Consider the following 19921-nt stretch of genomic DNA (forward strand, 5'->3'; position numbering starts at 1 on the left):
TACCGAATGCAAATATTGCCGTACCGAATGCCAATATTGCCAACAGCTTTTTCCGTCAGTGCGACGTCACTGACGTTACCATAAAGGCGAGACTGCTCCGGAAGCAGCGGCCCAGGTGCCTCTCGTTGACTGGAAATTTGTATCGAGATGCCTCTATATTTTTTTCATTTTTTTCAATTTTAATAGCAATGCGTACACTAGCGTGTGTTTTATTAAGAAATATTTACTATCTCCGAAAAGCGCTTTCTCGTACTTGGATGCAAACGGCTCTAGTCTCGGTTGTAACCTGTCCTATTTTGCATAAGTAAGTGCAAAAGGTTCCTTTTACCTTATTCAGCCACGAAATAGGAACTAGATAACCTAAATAGTATGTTTGTCAATTAAGAAACCGCTGCATATACTAGATGTAATTGAATCCTATTTTTCGAAATAAATGCAACGGGTTACTGTTTCCACATTCAGCCGCGAAATAAAAACTTGGTTATACTATGACGAAACTATGACGAAATATATAGCAATTAATATATTGTAAAACCAACCTACATATCCAAGTAGTTGTGTGTAAATGCGGTACACGTTGGTTCATTAAAACTCGTCTTTTAAGTTATAGAATGCTAGAATTGCATTTTATATCATATTAATGTAAACTCAATGTATAGGTTTTATGTTTCGTTAATGTGATGTTAGAATTCGAAGAAGAAAGTTCCAGTTTGGTTGAAGACACATTAATATGTATGATAGCACATTACGCAAATTTATTGAAGTTATTTTGAATAGATTTACTTTTAAGTTGTGTTTATTATTTTTCTTTAAAGCATACATTCACAAAATGCCTCGACCAATGACATGTGTTTTGAGCTGGTCAGTAATATGTGTTTGGTGTTTTTTTACTTGTCAAAGCTGTATGTAAACCCGGAGCAAACATATACATTATGTGAGTTTTAACTAAATGAAATATTTATCCACGTGTTTTTAAACAAGGACAAGGTCAAGCTTTGTTTTGATAACTATCGCTTTAAACTATTAGTGTGATAGCAAGTTTGGAATATAATTTTTCCAATAACATGAGTATCATAAACAAGTGAATGTACACGTTAATTTAGCAAATGTAAGTGAGTTAAGCAAAAAGTTTTGACAATTCAACCAGGAACACTCTATAAGACGTTTATGGTCGACCCGATTTATTTTACATACTTGTGATATATTCTGGTTTCGATATATTCAAAACCAGACTATATCAATATACATCGGTATTCAGTTTTTTTTTAAGTCCGATGTTTAAACGACTGTCGCATAGTCTCGTACTGATAAAAGCAAATACTTAAAGGAAAGGCATACTTTGACAACAACGGTACTACACCTGATGATTACTTATATGTTAATTATTTTAACGTTTTGTTTTATTTAAAGTAATTTGAAGTGGAAATATTCAACATTATACAATTAGCGCCGGTAACCCGCCGATTAAAACTTTCTTTATAAAATATCTCAACCTTGTTTCATACTTTTTTAATTGAATACAATCTTACACTCTCCCGTGAATATCCTATTGACTCAATTGTTATGGTTGTTGTGGATTTTGTATAGGCATTCATCATCAAAATTGAATCCCTCCGTCGTCGATATTTAGCCCCTGATCCAAGGACATATCGGAAGGGTCGGGCAACTGTAGCTACGTTGTGAATATCGATAGCTCTACTTCTTTAAATGGGTATCATCTCGCCTCAGCCACAACCAGCTAGACCATCAGTCCACACACGGATTGGGCACAAAACCCTTAATCGACTATGTCTATGGGGATCAACTAAGTAGGCCAGCCTCGTTGTGTGCAAATTTCTAATAGTTCTGTAAACTCCTCTCGTGGGTCTCCTCGCATCTGATTTCCCAAGGTACGGTTAACTCGATCACGATGAGCCGTTTCCCCGTCACTGACCACCGCGCGATACCTTGCTTAAGGTTTGTTTGTACGATACTTGGAAAAACATGCTCCTTGTCAAGGTTTACCTAAGTTGTCCATCCGGTTCCGCCGTCGATGATATTTTCTGTATTGGCTGTCTCGGAACAGTTTCATATAATTTCACGTTGATCATCTGTTGTCGTTGGGTGCTACTGCGTTCCTTTGTTCTTTCTTGTTCAAGCCAGTCAGCATCTCTGAGAACGTTGACGTGACGCCATCTGTATCTTCCTTGTAACAGAGCTGTAGTGCAGCAACAAAGAAAATGTTCTAGAGTGCCGGGACGATCCCAAAGTGTACATTAAGGATTGTGCGAGTCCCCAACGGAAGGTTTGCGGGGGGGTAGGATGTCATGGACTGACCTAAGGACGATGGAAAGTCTGATGGAGTCAAACTTCCAGATGTTCTCCCAGGTCAATTACCTGTCTAGTGTATTGAATGTTGCCCATGCTGCATGTGTTCCCTTTTGTACTGATATAGCTTGTCACTTATTTTCTTCTGCCCTCCTGACTTCTTCCTGGATTATGGCGCGCCTCTCTTTCTTGTCTGCTCGGCTCCAGAAAGGGGTTTTGACGCTCCAATCCTCGGACGTCCGGCAGCAGTAAATCCTAAAATGTCTCTTTGCTTGAACGAATGCTCAGCTTGACTCAGTCTGTGTAACCGACCGTATCCTGCTTCTCGGATCTGCTCATCGGGGAGTCTCTTAGGGTGAGTACCATATCGTCTTGGCTTGCTTGAATTGCTCCACCAGTGAGGACAGTGGGAGTCGATGCTTTTTGCTTTTTCGTTAAGCCTTACGATGAAGAAACTTGGGGGCATTCCTAGCCACTTCCTTCGGTGTCGGCAGGTGATCCGATCCATGGCTTCTATTACTGAGCTCGATACCTCATACAGTATCATTGGTCAAATAAGCCTTAATAGTTAGGCATGCTAGTATAGCCAGGCTTAGAACTTTCCAGGAAGGCTGATGCGGTTTTCTTGAGTCCCGTTTCTACCTTGGGTTCAAGCTTTTTGACGTTGTCGCAGTCCTGGTGGCTTGCGTCAAACCATTTCCCCAGACAATGGATAGGGCTCTTTATTATCGATGGTTCTGTACTCGGAGGGTGAATCTATATGTCGGTTTGCCCTTCTTGATAATCAGAGATCAATACTTTACTGCCTTGAATATTATACTGACCCATGAACCGTCCATCTCGCCTGCACGTGGGTAGTAGTTGTGAGAGTAAAGTCATCCATGAAGCGTCGATTGGATGGCTGGTAGATAAAAAGATCCACTCCATAATAAAGTGTACCACAAAAACTGCGCATCTGGTGACAATTACTTTCTCCAACTTCTGCCAGTCCGTCAGCTGGTTACCTACGGAGAACCGGAGTTTGATACCGTCCAGGTAGCTCGTGAGGATTTTCTGGGTACTGGCTGAAACATATAAACCCCTTCTTTATGGGTAGTAAATACGTACACTTAATGTAAAAGCGCAAAATATCAAAGAAAACGTATTAAAATGTTCAAATGGTTAGAATATATATAACAAGGAATCATAATTCTAATAAAATAGCTCTAATATTAAGGTCAGCAACTGTAAAGATATAACAACTGGAATTCTGGCGAGCCTTGACTGACTACACGCGAAACACAAACAAAATAAATAAACGTTTCCGGTGCTAGCTACAATGAAGTATTTTTTGACAAAATATTTTGTAACTTTAATAACGACCATTCCGATAAAAAATATCATGATTGGCGGAGACTCTAATACTGTGGTAAATCAAATATTAGGCAAGAATGTCAATCTATATGCACATCTAAAAAGGAACATTTTGAATAATATAATTGAATCCTGTAAATTATCAAATATTTGGCGTACATCAAACACATCAGAGTGCAAACTTATAAGGCATTAACACTCAAAACCAACAGAATTTTGTAGGTTTGAATATTTTTTTATATCAGAATCAATATGCAATATTATCAAAGAAGATTTCATGACCGATCATTCTCTTGTCGCACTTAACAACTTAGCAGTGTCCAGCCTGAATGAAAAATGGGATATTTTAATTAAATAGCATAATTTTATTAGATATATTACACAAGCCCAAAACAAACAGCAGATAACGCATACAGTACAAAATAACTCGGAGACAAACCCAAATACTTAATGGAAGATCATAAAAGGAAACGCAAAAAACAATAAGATACACCTCATTTAAACAACAACAAAAGTAAACCCGAATAAAAAATACTACATGATATAGAAATATAAGAAAGAAAAGAATATAACTCAAATACCATCGACACAACAACCATTTAATGTGAAATAATAATTTTTTATAAAAAGTTGTATAAGACATTTACCATGAACATCTTAATGGCATAACCCTATGATCTAGAGCAAAGCATATAGAACACAGTGACACAACAGCAAAATATTTTGCAAACCTTAATAACTATTGACAAAATAAGAAAATAAGGTGAGAAACGATTATCTAATGAAAACCTCTATAAGCTCAAGCGAATTGAAACGAAAAGAATAGCAATACTTCTAAATCTTATATAAATGATAACGAAAACATGTTCATTAAATATGAATGTTCGATAGCAATCAGAGAAATTCAAAATAATAAAAGCCCGGGGTCAGATGGTATGACAATGGAACATATATAATTTATTTTGCAATGATATTAAGACATATTTAATTAATTATCTGGATTACTCTTAAAATAATAGAAATTAAACTGTCCTGCAAAAACAAAGTGTTATATCACTTATCTATTTACTAAGCAAAAAACGTAGAAACCTTGCATAATATGCGCCCTATTTTCTGATTAAACAACAACTACGAAAATGCAAAACAAAACGTATAACGAATAGAATATTATAACATATTACCCTAAATTAGTTAACAATCCGGATAGTAAAGGTCATTATAACGATTGAAACAAGAATGCATTAGTTATCTGTATAACACACATACATCGGGTCTTATATTATTTTAATTTCAATTGGACATTCGCAAACAATGAAAATGAAAAATCTGAAATAAGTACCACTACAGAAATAAATCTCCGTACTAACTGTTCTCCCAAACACAGTTTTTTAAATCATTGATTACATAAAACGGCTTTGTGACTTCTTATGGGGTGTCGAACCCGACAAAATTAAACGAAGAAAATAATACAACCAGTTGAGCTTGAGGGTATCCAACTGACAATATATTCGCTCATAAACTCTATCAAATGCAATTGGGTCAAATGTATGTTAGATATCACAAATCATAGTAAAATTTGTTTTGTCAGAAAAGACTAGATATGATGTCTCATTATTTTTTTAATGTAATATTAGTGATTTTCTAATACTTGATATAGCAAAAGAAACTATGTTTATATCTAATATACTCCCCGCGTGCAGTCAAGCCACGAATAAGTTAGAAGAAAACAACAACAGTTAAGCAATTTTATTGAACAATAAACAGATAAACACCAAAAATAACACATTTTATATTGGCTGGTTTAAAAAAAGCATACAGTATGTCGATCTAATGTTTGAACGCCCAATAACAGATTTTTATTCCTTCGATAACATAATTATGCTACTTGTATAAAATACCTGCAAGAAAATTCCAGCTGTACTATAAATTAATACCATCATATATAAAATGTTATTTAAACGAAATTAACATACCAACTATAAGAACAAAATTTCTGAAAATATCTCAATCAAACGAACTTTTATACAAAAAACAAAAACAAAAAATCGAACCATCCAAATTTCAAAAAAATCGAAAAATATATTTAAAGCGAGACTATACGATTTTTATATGTGTTAAATTGTAATATATTGAAAAAAGTTACAATAACACATAATAGGAATGAAGAATTATACATTGTAGACGAATTTCATATAATGCAGCAAAGACAAATTAGCGCCCAGAGCCGATTGTGACGAAGATATAACCGAAGCATTCATCTTTTTATTACGATCGGATTTAGTGTTCGTGTGTCGTATGAATAGATATCGTTGCAGGAAATTAAAATGATCCGTAAAACTAAATTTAGATTCACATCTTACACGCATGATATACATGCTGGCGAATTCGACTGTACAGACATTTTCGATTTCAGAATTAAATATCTGGCTTATTTCGCATTTTTCGACACATGTTTTTCTTAGCTTTTATTTTAATTTATATTGAAATATATGTATAATAAGTTTTTAATATATTTTACATGGAATATAAATTCATAAATATTTGACAAAATCGTAAAGTCTCGCTTTAAGAGCATGAACTCAATTAGAAAGGCCTACTTAATATGTCTTACAAAACAAAATTCGACATAAAACAAAGGAACTTCCGGTAGAATTCATACAGTAATTTATCGGAATCAATCAGTATCTTTTTAAATGCAAATTATCCCACTCTAACTTAAGTTTCATCTGTGGTAAAAAAATCGAAAGTACAGAACATTTATCTTTAGAATGCAAACACATTCAAACTATCTGGATTCAGTCGACATCATTTCTTGAACAACAACTGCTACGGGTTAAACCATCCTTCGTTAACGTCACATTTGGAATTTACTCATTAATACCAAAATACGGTTATTATATTGTGAATTATGTTATTATATTTATGAAATGTTTTATCTCAAACATGAAATACAGTTAACAAATAGCGAAGTTTAATTGTTTTATATGCCTGAAACTAAACAATACGATTTAGAAAAAAACGCAAATGAAATGATTACAAAAGTAATATAAGGGTCTCTGTGGTTAGAAGAAACAATTTTAAACATATAATGGAATAGCACACCCTCCACAATGTAAATATTATTTAAAATGATTACAAAAGTAACATAACGGTCCCTGGAGTAAGAAGAAACAATGTTAAACATATAATAGAATAGAACACCTTTCATAATGTAACTATTATTTAATTTTGAAATGTAACTCATTTAGTTTTTACATAAATTATATTAAGTTTTCCGTTTAATCGTTTAAATTTATGTTTTTGACGATGCTGCTTCAGTGAAGCAGCTCGTCTGAGTTTTCATGCCATGACAAAATTCGTCACAATTGCGACCTATGTAAAAAACCGAGCCAGTCTGATTGAGTTAACTTAATTTTCTCAATCGGCATACCTCGCTGATTATCATTAATAAAGGTAAAGGCAGCTTGGTTCCCGTCCTCTTTCAAATTTATCGAGAGGTTCGGGACAAGAACCAGACACGAAACTGCCAGTGGCACTTCAAACGATGTGCCGCAAGGAAAAGCTCAAACGCAGATATTTTACCCGCCTCCCAGTTTCGCTGAATGGGTCAAGTTTATCACGGGTACTACTTTCCCGTACCAAAAAAAAAAAAAAATTTACCCAAAATTGTTCGATTCCAATTTTTTTCGTACCCAATTTTATTTCGTACTCAATTTTTTTCGTACTCAAATTTTTTTGGTACCCAATTTTTTTTGTTCGTACCCAATCTTTTTTTCATACCCAATTTTTGTTCGTACCCAAATTTTTTTCAAACCCATATTTTTTTCTTAAACATTTTTTTTTAAATAATTGTTTCGTAATCAACATTTTAATACACACTTTTTTTCGTACCTAGCATTTTCATACCCTCATACACAATTTTGGTGATGTAGAGAAACTTAAATTGATTCTTTTATATCCATCCTCTTCTAAAGCATCGTCACATCAGTACTGTCAGTACTTTGATTTTAAATGTTTATGGTATGCAGCAAGGATAAATTTCATTTGAAAACTAGGAAACTATGCGAGAAGAGTAGGTATCTGAAAGAGTATTAAATAAAAACACATGTTAAATAACAGTGTTTATTAGATCATACGAAAGTTATTTAAACTAAATGTTTTACACACAACACCGATAACAACTGCGTCGTTATAAATGTAAACGGTGCATTCGAATCGGTTAAATTGGCATTTTAGCCATCTGATTGATAGATTCAACCCGTCATCTGATTGATATATTCAACCCGTTTAATGTACCTACAAACTTTCTATTTTGTCGTTTTAACACCGTTAAAAATAAATTTGAGTCAAATGAAGCGCATCAACATAATTGATATACAATTGCGATCACTTTGCTATGAGAGTGACTAGACCATTTAAGAATTATGTGCACAAAACACACAATAAAGGCATAATACAACGTCAATTGTTTATTTACATAATTAACATGATGAATTTGTGTTAAGTGGTTAAATACCTGATAATGATGATTATATGTTTTAAGTTACATGTAGTTGCATAAATAAGCTTCATACATTTTAAATAATAATTTTAATTTAAATAATAGTCAGATTCTGTGATCATAAGTTATGATTCATATGAACGGTATATTATACCGAAATTGGATTGCTAACACATTACATATTTGAATTGGATTTTTTTGTGTTTTTTTTTCAAAATCACAGCTGGCAGGGGGTGGATCGTACGCTAGTAATTGGCGTGGCGTAAGTGAGAAAAATAGTAACTGTTGTTCAAAATGGCGGTTAACGAATGATTTTTTTAATGTTTTCGTCGGGATTTTTGAAAGGTTTGTACATTTACCATACTTATTCGACATTATACTTACGCACAGGATGATCTACTGATATCCAATTAACCTCGGTATAAATTCTAATGATTCATTATCAATATTTAAAAAGTTATTGAAGACTTAATATGCAAGTGCCTCGTTGTTTACGATTGACACGATGAATTGTATGTGCATTTTTAGACTGTATATAAGGTTTTCTCAGCAGTTTTCATGGAAAGGTGGACTCAAGAACCATCATAGTTTACCTTGCATGTGCCACAGGATGCATCTAACAGGCAAACGCTATATATGCATCAAAATTCGAAAATAAACCCCCATTTCCATAACTATTGAGCACAGTAACCTCACTTTCAGTAACTGGTATTTATGCAAAAGTCACAATGATATTGACCGGGCACACAATTGTGAACAGACGTACCGACAGACGGTGTAAAAACTATATGCCTCCCTTCGGGAGAATTATAAAACAGTATTTTAATTTAATTCCAGTTTTGGGATTTAACGTAATGCTAAAAACACTTATGTTTCAGAAATTATGAGTTTGACGTAAGGACTCAGCACAAAAGAAAGGTGGGAACGATCAGCAACCTCGGTGGAATTCCGAAAGACGTTCAGTCCATTCGGGAACATTACAACGTTAATGAAGCAAAACTTCTACATTCTTTGAGGCTTGACATTACATCAATTAATGTTTATTTAATAATCAGAAGTGTTTTCTTTATACATCTGTGAAACAGGTTGTAATGGTATCGATAATTTAAAGGACATGCTGAAATTTAGATTTCATGATAAAACCTTCGTGCCATTAAACGTTCAAGATATCTTGCTCCTAATTTAGGATATTTGGTCAGACACATTGGCGTGAAAGGAAAAGATACCTACATGTCAACAGACATTAGACCGACGATAAAGCTCAAATAAAAATGAGTTTTGTCAATTAAACAAAAAAAACACCACAGTACTCAATTTTATTACAAACAATTCAAACAATAAAATAGAAAGAGTTGCAGAGTGGCAAAAAATGTAGTTTTGCAACAAAAGGTGTTAAAATCACTCTTGATGTATTCCCGCACCACATTCCTTTATATGATTTTCACGCATGCTTACATTTAAACATATTTCCACAGACGTGGCAAGACACTTTCGGAGCATCGTGTTTATTCATTGCTGTTTCAACAGCCTTCGTGTCTTAAACGTTTTGGTTCATGTTGCACATGTATCCTTTCCTTTTCCATGTTCCGGAAAGCTGCATCAGTGCGTTCGAAGAATGTAAGGTATATTTTTTTAATCAGAATGTGTACTTAAATGTTGTTGAAGAGCGTATTTAGACAGACATGGCTTCGCACACAGTTTACACGAATACTTCGATGGATTGCCTAGATGACGCTCATATTCATGCTTGTTTAACCAATACGTCGTAGTAAAAACCTTCCCACACTTATATTACTACAAACTTTTGGACTATCAGTGTGGGAATGGGTGTGACGCTGCAGTAACTTTTTACAATTAAATGGTTTCCACACCTTTGCAAATTGCACACGTAGGTGGATCTACTATGAAGCTGCATGTGACGCTTTAAAGAGTATGCGAACGATAAAGCGACACCGCACTCTTCGCATGAAGGTGATCTTCGTTGGACGATGACATCTGAAATAAGACATGAAATCATTAGCCTAATAGCCTGATAAAAGGCTCACCGGTTTCGAAAATGACTTTGTAAGACTGCGTTGATTACACATTCAATGAATCCCACTATATTTGACCATGAACAATAAGTGTATCGTATCTGTGTTTATTATTAAAGGTTATAAAAAAAATGCATGATATTGATTTATATTGTATAATTGTAAGATTTAAACCCTTTTACGGCGGCATAGTGGGGACATTGGCTTTTTTATTTTGAAATATTCCGAAATATTCAAAAGTGATGTTCTTGCACAATTCTCACACATTTAAGAGATACTCGTTCTCATGTCTAACTAATGATAAATGTATGTATTAGCAATAATTGAACCAAGTGATATATGCGTTGAAATCAATTTGCTATAGGAAAACAACGTTAACCGTTTAGACTTATGCAGTATATTTTGTCTAATTATTTGGACTCCAATGAATAATTGCGCACGGAGGTGAGTATTAATGTGTAGGCATTTTCTAATTTAAACATGCGCACGTAAAACCAATATGTGCGTAATTAAAAGCACATGTGTGCGCACAAGAAAGAAATTCAGGCGCTTTTGATAAATAGATCAATGAAAAGGTAAAACGTGCGCACGCAGAACATCAACACGTGCTTCGCACAAACACGTTTATGCGTGTGCACGTATAGGTGAATATGTAAGCACTTATTCACTATTTTGTGCGCACGTGAATGCCATTCACGAGTAATTCGTGCGCAAATAAAAGCAATACTTTGCGCGTGTATTTGAAAATATAATGTCCATGTCTGCTCTACGCCCCCGTACCATTTATTATGACTCCAGAAATTATAGTTACTCATCACTTATAAGAAAAGCGGATCTAAACATGCGTATTTTTATTTTGTTTTCCTTTTTTATATTTGTACTCTGACTTTTGCATAAATACCAGTTACTGAAAGTGGGGTTACTGTGCTAAACAGTTATTGAAATGGGAGTTAAATTTCGCATTTTGATGAATATATTGCGATTGCCTGTTGGAAGCATCCTGACACTCATGTAAGGTAAACTATGATGGCTCTTTAGTCCACCTTTCCATGAATACTGCTGAGAAAACCTTCTATATGGCGTAAAAATGCACATACAATTTACCTTGTAAATCGTAAACAACGAGACACTTGCGTATAAAGTCTTCAATAACTGTGTTAATATTGATAATGCATCAACAGGATTTATACCGAAGTTAAATGGATATCAGTAGATCATCCTGCGCGTAAGTATAATGTCTAATAAGTATGGTAAATTTACTAACCTTTCAAAAATTCCGACGAAAACATTCAAAAATTATTCGTTAACCGCCATTTTCAACAACAGTTACTATTTTTCTCACTTACGTCACGCCAGTTACTTGCATACGATTCACACCCTGAACAAGGATTACGCGCATACTAAAAATAGACGATGACGAGTAATATATCGAGACATATAAATAGAACCCTCATAATCTCTCAAAAGTTAAAACGTGTCGAAAGAAATCGGAAATTGTAAGTAAAAGACTTAAATTTGAACAGTTTAGTACATTATTAAACTATGTGTGCTATAAAAACGAGTGTAAGGGATTATTACGATCATACAAGAGGTGACGCGATGTGATTAAAGTGAGTTATATTTTCATAAGCATTAGCTGGTAAAAAATCTAAAGTGACGTGCCAATAAATGACATCAAGTTGTTATCCCAACCTTTTGTCAAATTATATATGTTACAGGAATTGAGAGACGAAAGCAACACAACTTGAACACATTTGATCTTAGTAAGTTACTTATGATACTATTAAAGGGATCTTTTCACGCTTTGGTAAATTGACAAAATTGAAAAACGTTGTCTCAGATTCGTAATTTTTCGTTTTAGTTATGATATTTGTGAGGAAACAGTAATACTGAACATTAGCCATGCTCTAATATAGCCATTATATGCAATTTTGGCGATTTTAAAACCTAAAAATTATAAAGCGTTGCAACGCGAAACGATTGAATAATTTGGAGAGTTCTGTTTTTGTCGTTAAATTTTGTGCAACTACGAAGATTGCTTATATAAGGTATAAAATACGTCATAAATGTGTAGTCGGCGGAATAGCTCAGTAGGCAAGAGCGTTTTTACTTCAGGACTCTGGCAGGACTCCAGGGGTCACTGGTTCGAAACCTGCTCCGGGCAATGTTCTTTTCCTTTTTTTAATTTTTTTCTTGATTTTTTACTGGAGCTTTTACGATCCAATGTTTACATTTATCAATATAAAGCATTTAATGAATAAGTTAAAAAAAATGCCAAAATCTGTGAAAAGGCCCCTTAAATGCTTGTTGTAAACACTTCAAATCATCAAAAAGAAAGATTCCGATATTATGTTAATTTTTGTGCTTCAAGACAAACATGAAATTCATTTTGTTAGTTTTTTACTGTTTAAGGGTCATGAGAAAATGTTTCTGTCAACTAAAACAGTTTGTAATTTGTATGGTAAGATTTATTGTTTAAAAGATATATATGTACATCTGTTGATTTGGTTAGGGCTTAGCGGGGGATTAAACGATGCGAACATTCTAAATTAAAGGGACCTTTTCACAGATTTTGGCATGTTTTGAAGTTTGTCATTAAATGCTTTATATAGATAAATGTTAACATTAGATCTAAAAAGCTCCAGTAAAAAAAATCAATAATAACATTTTTTTAAGGAAAGAAAAAAGCAACCCTCACCAGGGCTCGAATTACTCACCCCTGGAGTCCTGGAGTAAAAAGTCTACGAATTAGACCACTCGACCATCCTTCCTGATACAATTCCAGATGTATTTTATACTTATAAGCAATCCGCGTAACTTCAAAAAATATAACGACAACAACAAAACTCCCCAAATTAGTCATTCGTTTCGCATTGCAACGCTTTATAATTTTCAGGTTTGTAAATTGTCAAAAGATGCATATAATGGCTATTTTAGAGCATGGTAAAATAAATGTTCAGTATTACTGTTTCCTCACAAATACAATAACTAAAACGATAATTTGCGAATCGGAAACAACTTTTTTTTCAATTTTGTCAATTTACCCAAACGTGAAAAGGCCCCTTTAACTGGTGTAAATCTGATTGCGTTCAAAAAATGAAACATGTGAATGATTTTATGGTGTTTTATTTTCATGTATAAATTATAAACATTCGTCGAGTTTCGATTTAAGAGTAAAGTCATTGAGCTGTGGCGACCATAGGCGGTTCCAAGGGGGGCGTACGCCCCCCCCCTAAAATCGCCAAAGTAAAGTCAATTTATTTGATGTTTCACACTTAAAAAGATCCTAATCACCTATTTAAACTTATTTTTCTTTTTTTTTTCGTACACAACATTTCCCACTTATCACAGACAGTCGCTTAATGTTTTAACTTTAGACTAAGCCGGCCGGTTTTTCAAGTCGAATTTTGCGATTCTGATGTATCCCTCTTTTTGCACATTTATTATCTTGTCGCTGCATTAATCGTGCATTAATCGTGGAGCTTCCTTGGGGCTTCGCCCCCTTGGACCCCCAAGCAGAGCTTTGCCTGGCACCTAACAGGGGACCTATCGGCCCCCTGGATCCCACCCCAATCTTTCAGTATCCTGCCCAACCCCACCCCCTATCTAAAAATCATGGAACCGCCCCTGGCGACGGTATACATTGCTGTACCGCTAAACACATAAACCAGCCTTTTGATAACAAAATATGCAGAAATGCAGTGTTGGAAAAAGCGTTCGTCAAAAATATATCTGTAGTTTAAATACGATAGATTGGTGTACAGTCAGCGCAAGCCGGTTCGTTAAGAAGATTGAGACGAATATCTTTAGATGCATTATTAGGGATGGGAGTAGACCGTGTGGTATATCCTTTATGATTTAATTTCAAAGATTTCAGTGAGAAGTAGACATTTAGACATGTCTGTTTTACTTATTCATAGATTTAGCCGTATTGAAACGAGAGCTATATTATCGTTTAATTACTTACTTTGTAGAATTTTTTGTTCAGCTATTAATATTCTGCCATCCTGACATGTATATACTTCCAGGGCGTATGTCACATCATATTACCGTCTTGTTATTGTAGTGAAAAGTTCTCCCTGGAACTTCAGCAACGAAACGATTTGAACTGATGAGTGTACATAGGCCAATCAGTTTCGTGTTTATTGCTTAGATTATATGTGCGTGTATTATATGCAATGCTTTTATAATCATTGTCATCATCAGGTACTTATCATGTTTGAAAAAACGTAGACCGCTACTTTTGTTTACAAAAAACAACACAATTTTCTTCTATTCGCACCAATTAATGTTAAAACCTCACTGAACGTAATGAACGTATAATTTTCAAACATGTGTCAACCCGTATATGCACTATGTACTATGTAATTTTGTGCGAAGCTAGATACATACGGGTTCATGTCACCATCCTAAAGGCCTACCGACATCATCAGTGACGCCACAAGCGATAACATCAATTACGCTTCAAGTGACAACATCAATGACTCCCCAAGTGGCTCGAATGGTGGTTGACCTTGACGTATTAATGCTCTTACTGGCTACGACAGTGCTTCTAGCTGCCGTTGGGATATTCGCCTTAGGCTGGTATTGCAGACGACAGCAAACACAGAAAACAAAGGAGGGGATCTTGCTCTTCGTTATGTGCTGGTATTGCAGACGACGACAGACAATGACAGAAAACCAATGGATCTTGAATGATGACGTAGAAAGGCAAACTCGTAAGTAAACGTGCTAGATGACTCATCATTTTCAGTTCCCTTTTTAATGTAAATATACATAAATTAATAACAAGCAAACGTCGCTCGTTCCTACTCTTTATAAGACCTTTACCACATGAAATCAAAAGTCACAAGCCATATATTCTATATTATTGGACAAATCCGACATAATTCTCCTGTTTTGCAACTAACAATTCATACTTATGGATTGGGGCGTTAACGCGTCTGCACATATTAACTCATGTAATGTAACCAAACGTTGATCTTCAAACAGGAAGACACATTTGAGACCCAAATCATTCAGTGTTTATTCTTACACCACAATCTTTTACTTTATAATATTTTGTTTACTAAAATGTATTCCTAAAAGCAATTTACAATCAATCAATTTTGAAATCTACTTCTTCTGTATATATTCATTTTGAAAGAATTTTTTTTTAATGAACGGAAAATGTCAGCCACTATTTTGTAAGAAATTAAGTTTTATAAAAATGATACCTTCGCATTATATTGATCTTCTTTTTAGATGACCCCGGGGGACCATATTGAAATTCACAGGCCCACGTCTCGTGAGTAAATTAGGAAAGTTCGGTTGTTCGGTTGTTTGACAAATAGTTTGTACATGCACTCTTTTTTGTAAATATATAGTTCTAAAACGTGTGAGCATATTTCTTTATAGTTTAGCATTTTTTCGAAAACATACTTATTTCGCACCTTTCGTCTATAAACATTTCTTATTATGAGGCAAATTATCAACACATATTTTTATGTAGAAGTTTTGCTCAAACATTTCTTAATGAACATAGCTCTATTGACCTCTTCGACAAAAGGCTTTCTAGCAGCTTACCTACTTAGTATTTGAGCTGTGCTCTGGGAAATAGGGGTTTAATGCATGCGCGTAATGTGTCGCCCCTGATTAGCTTGTGCATTCCGCATAGGCTAATCAGGGACAAGGCTTTCCGTTGTTATGATTTGTTTTGTTTAAATAAAGTCTCTTCTTAGCAAAAAGCCAGTTAATGCGGAAAGTGTCCCTGATTAGCCTGTGGGTACTGCACAGGCTAATCTGGGACGACATTTTACGCGCAAGCATTAAATCCATTTTCACAGAACATGGTTCATTTTTATGAGTAGTTTTCGGTTCGCTATTCGCAAAAATATTGTGTTCAATTGCAGAGTTAAACAAATATTTCCATTCAGTTTCAGCATCGTATGTAAAGCTAAGTCAGATCTTCCCAGCAAAAGAATTCAAGATGTACTTCCGGCAGTTGAAAATAGGTACATTCTGTTACAGTGTCTTCAGTAAAGTATTTATTTTGCACTCATTGTATGAACGAAATATTTATAATGTCGTTGAAATTGTGGAAAATGTAAATATGTGTTTGTGTTGTGTTCATGGATAAATCCACAGAGCATGAAAATAGGTATATTCTGTTACAGTGTCTGTTAAGTAAAGAATTTATTTTGCACTAATTGTATGAACGAGATATTTATAATGTCGCTGAAATTATGGAAAATGTAAATATTTGTTTGTGTTGTGTTCATGGATAAATCCACAGAGCATTAACCATATTAATACGTAGAATGCGGATCTGGTGTAATTCAGTGAGACTTACAAAAGTGTGACATGTGTCTATTTAAAAAAAAAACACTGGTGGGAAATGTGCTCCCTTTTCTTTTTAATAGTTCACTGAATATGTTAAAATGTGTTTTCAAACTGTGCTTGCATGACTATTTCAGTCTCATTCATTTTGTAGATGAATGCACCATTCAACGAATTGAAACTGAACACCCAGGCAACGTTCGGGAGCAGTGTTACAAGCTGTTTATTGAATGGGAACACAGGCGCACAAACAAAACCAAGATGTCGCACCTTGAATGGTCATTTGAGTTAATTCGAAAACTTAAACACCACCTTGACGAGCGGTTAACAGAAATGCCTGAGTGTTTGAAACAGCAATCTTATTCCATTTTAGACGCTCACTCACAAGAAATAACGAAGAAGATACCGAAACTTGGTAGTTTATAGTGAGTCAAATAGTATATTATCTATGTTTAATGTTTAAATTGCCATATATTGTTGAACTTATGCAAAGCCTGTTTTTTAACATTCCAGTTCCATTTACAAGTTTCCCACTGCAACAAGACTAAAATATTCGGCCTTTGTGTTATCTAAGAACAATAAATGCATTTTTCAAAAAAGATTGTTGACACTGTATTCATAATGATTTTATATATCATAGCGCTTGCAGTACGGTTTATATATTTAAGAATGATATCACTGCCTTAATTTTGATGTTTACACGAACACAAATAGTCCAGCAACTGTAATTACATCGCTAAGGTAAATAGGGACTTTAACAGAGTAAATCGAAAGCATTTGTAATGTATCTAAGTAGAAGGCCACACATGTTTAAAAGTTTGAAAGCGACGATTTCAGTTTAGATCCTAATTAACTGTATGAATATTTTCTTTCTATTTAAATGTGCAATGTGTTCTTAATTGTGTTCATTGATTTGTCACCATCCCAAAGGCCTACCGATATCACCAGTGACGCCACAAGTGACAACACTAGTGACCCCACACGTTGCAACATCACTGACTCCCCAAGTTGCTCCAGTGGTAGCCATGACGTATTAATGCTCTTACTGGCTGTGACAGTACCTGTAGCTGTCGTTAGGGTATTCGCTTTAGGCTGGTATTGCAGACGACATCAAACAAAGAAAGCAAACCAAGGGATCTTGCTCTTCGTTATGTGCTGGTAATGCAGACGACGACAGACAATTTTATTTTGAACTCATTGTATGAACGTAATACATGTATTTATAATGTCGTTGAAATCGTGAAAAATGTGAATATTTGTTTGTGTTGTGTTCATGGAAAAATCCACAGAGCAATAACCATATTAACAAGTAATATGCGGATCTGGTGTAATTCAGTTCGACTGGCAAAATCATGTCATTTGTCTATTAAAAAGGAACACTGGTGGGAAATGTGATCCCTTTTCTTTTAAATAGCTCATTTAAAATGTTAGAATGTGTTTATAAAATTGGCTTGCATGACTTTTTCAGTCTCATTTATTTTGTAGATGAATGCACCATTCAACTCAGGAGCAGTGTTACCAGCTGTTTATTGAATGGGCGCAAAGGCTCACAAACAAAACAAAGATGACCGCCTTAAATGGTCATTGGATTTAATTCGAAAACATACACACCACCTTGACGAGCGGTTAACAGAAATGCCTGAGTGTTTAAAACAGCAATGTTATTCCATTTTAGACGCTCATTCACTAGAAAAAAAACTAAAAAAAATACCCAGAAAAAAACAACACGAGAGTGAGTCAAACGTAATATTCTCTGTGTTTAAGTTTCCATATATTGTTGAACTGATCCAATGCATGTATTTAACATTCTAGTTCCATTTAAAAGTTTTCCAATGCAACAAGACTGAATTATTCGGCCTTTTTCGGCGTAGCTGTCTAAGCCAGCTTTTCACCTTACCTGACCTTTATAAGTGTCCAATAAAATTCAAATAAAATTTCCCGCGACATGATACGAATAAATACACTTCATTTATTCCATTGGCTGATTTGAGCATAATCCCCCAGACTATTGGAAAGATGCCCGCGTCTTTGTAATATAGCGTGTAACAATGTTTTACTGCGTGTTCAGCATGAAACAATTTTATCTCTAATGAAAAGGCTTGATGGATAGAACAGCTTTACACTCACCTCTTGACATCAATACAGTTTTGTGTGCCCCTTTATATTCAGAGGATTGTCAGCACCAGAGCGTTTGTACTTAAAGGCTATGCTCTCATCTTGAGTAATTACTACCATATTGCTGCCTATGTACTAGTATATTTTAGTTAATTAAAGTATCGTTTTTCCCTATCCCGATATTCGTTTTGGCCTAACCATTTTTAATTATTTTTGAAAATGAACATTATACATGTAAAAGTATAAAGTTTTAAACAAGCCGTCGTTCCAGAAGTGGAATCGTGACCTCACTTTAATGCATTGCATTCCAACCCGCAAGGTATCAGGGTCAGTTCGCGGCCAGTAAACGGATCGTTATATAATATAGGCGCTGTCGCGTTGACTAGGTGAACAGGTATTGTATTTAGACCAGAAATATCTTAAAATAATGAAGATATTCGGCGATGTAACTATGGTAGGTCAATCATAGTCTTAATGTGTTTTCAAAAATACCATGATAAATATTATTTTTGATTAATTAAACAATCATTATTACACCATTTTGACCAATTTGTTAAGCGTGAGCTCGATGATTCCCGATACTGTTAATAATCGAATCAAATAGCAATGCCCGACACACCACTAAAACAGGTTTGTTCGAAGAACGCGCGTATAAATATTTAAAAAATGTACGGATACTTCGCGTGTGGCCGGTTGACTTATATGTTTTAAATTTTAATTTCTCTTCCATTCTTCTTTTGTTTTTCTGGTTTGTATCTATAGATATATGATAAGCAATATGTAATAATGTTAAATTAGCCGCAAAAACTATGCGTAACATCCCGTTATCCGTGGTATGCAGCTAAGAACTGCATATAAAAAGGCATTCGCTATCTTTGATCGCATTCATTAAACTCTTTACCTTTCACCAAATCCAACCACAATCAACGCCGTATATCTTTTTAAAGATATTTCTTGTTGTTTTCTAAGAACAATTTATGCATTTTTTTAAATACAAGTGTTTACACTGTGTTCTTAATGATTTTATATATCATAGCGCTTGCAGTATGGTAAATTTATTAAAGAAAGATATCACTGAATAATTAAACTATATATACTGTTCAACTGCTGTTTACACAAATACAACTGCTCCAACAACTTAAATAACATGACTAAGGTAAACAGGGACCTTAACAGAGTACATCTAAAGCATTTGTAATGCATGTAAGTAGAAGGCCTTACATGTTTCAAAATCTGTTATCGACAATTTCAGTTAAGATCCTAAATAATTGTCTGAAAATTTTCTTAATCAATT

At 34.6% G+C, this 19921-nt stretch overlaps 1 long non-coding RNA gene across 1 annotated transcript; it reads left to right on the forward strand.

Annotated features, from left to right (window-relative positions):
• Positions 1–11638: 11638 nt before the first annotated feature.
• LOC127845699 (uncharacterized) lies at positions 11639–19540 on the forward strand. Its single transcript, XR_008033324.1, has 8 exons — positions 11639–11690; positions 11913–11957; positions 14575–14912; positions 15439–15481; positions 16110–16187; positions 16667–16937; positions 17443–17670; positions 17998–19540. It is a non-coding gene; the product is annotated as an uncharacterized LOC127845699 (long non-coding RNA).
• The last annotated feature ends 381 nt before the right edge of the window (positions 19541–19921 follow it).

This window comes from Dreissena polymorpha, chromosome 9, assembly GCF_020536995.1.
Source record: "Dreissena polymorpha isolate Duluth1 chromosome 9, UMN_Dpol_1.0, whole genome shotgun sequence".
Taxonomy (NCBI): Eukaryota; Metazoa; Mollusca; class Bivalvia; order Myida; family Dreissenidae; genus Dreissena; species Dreissena polymorpha.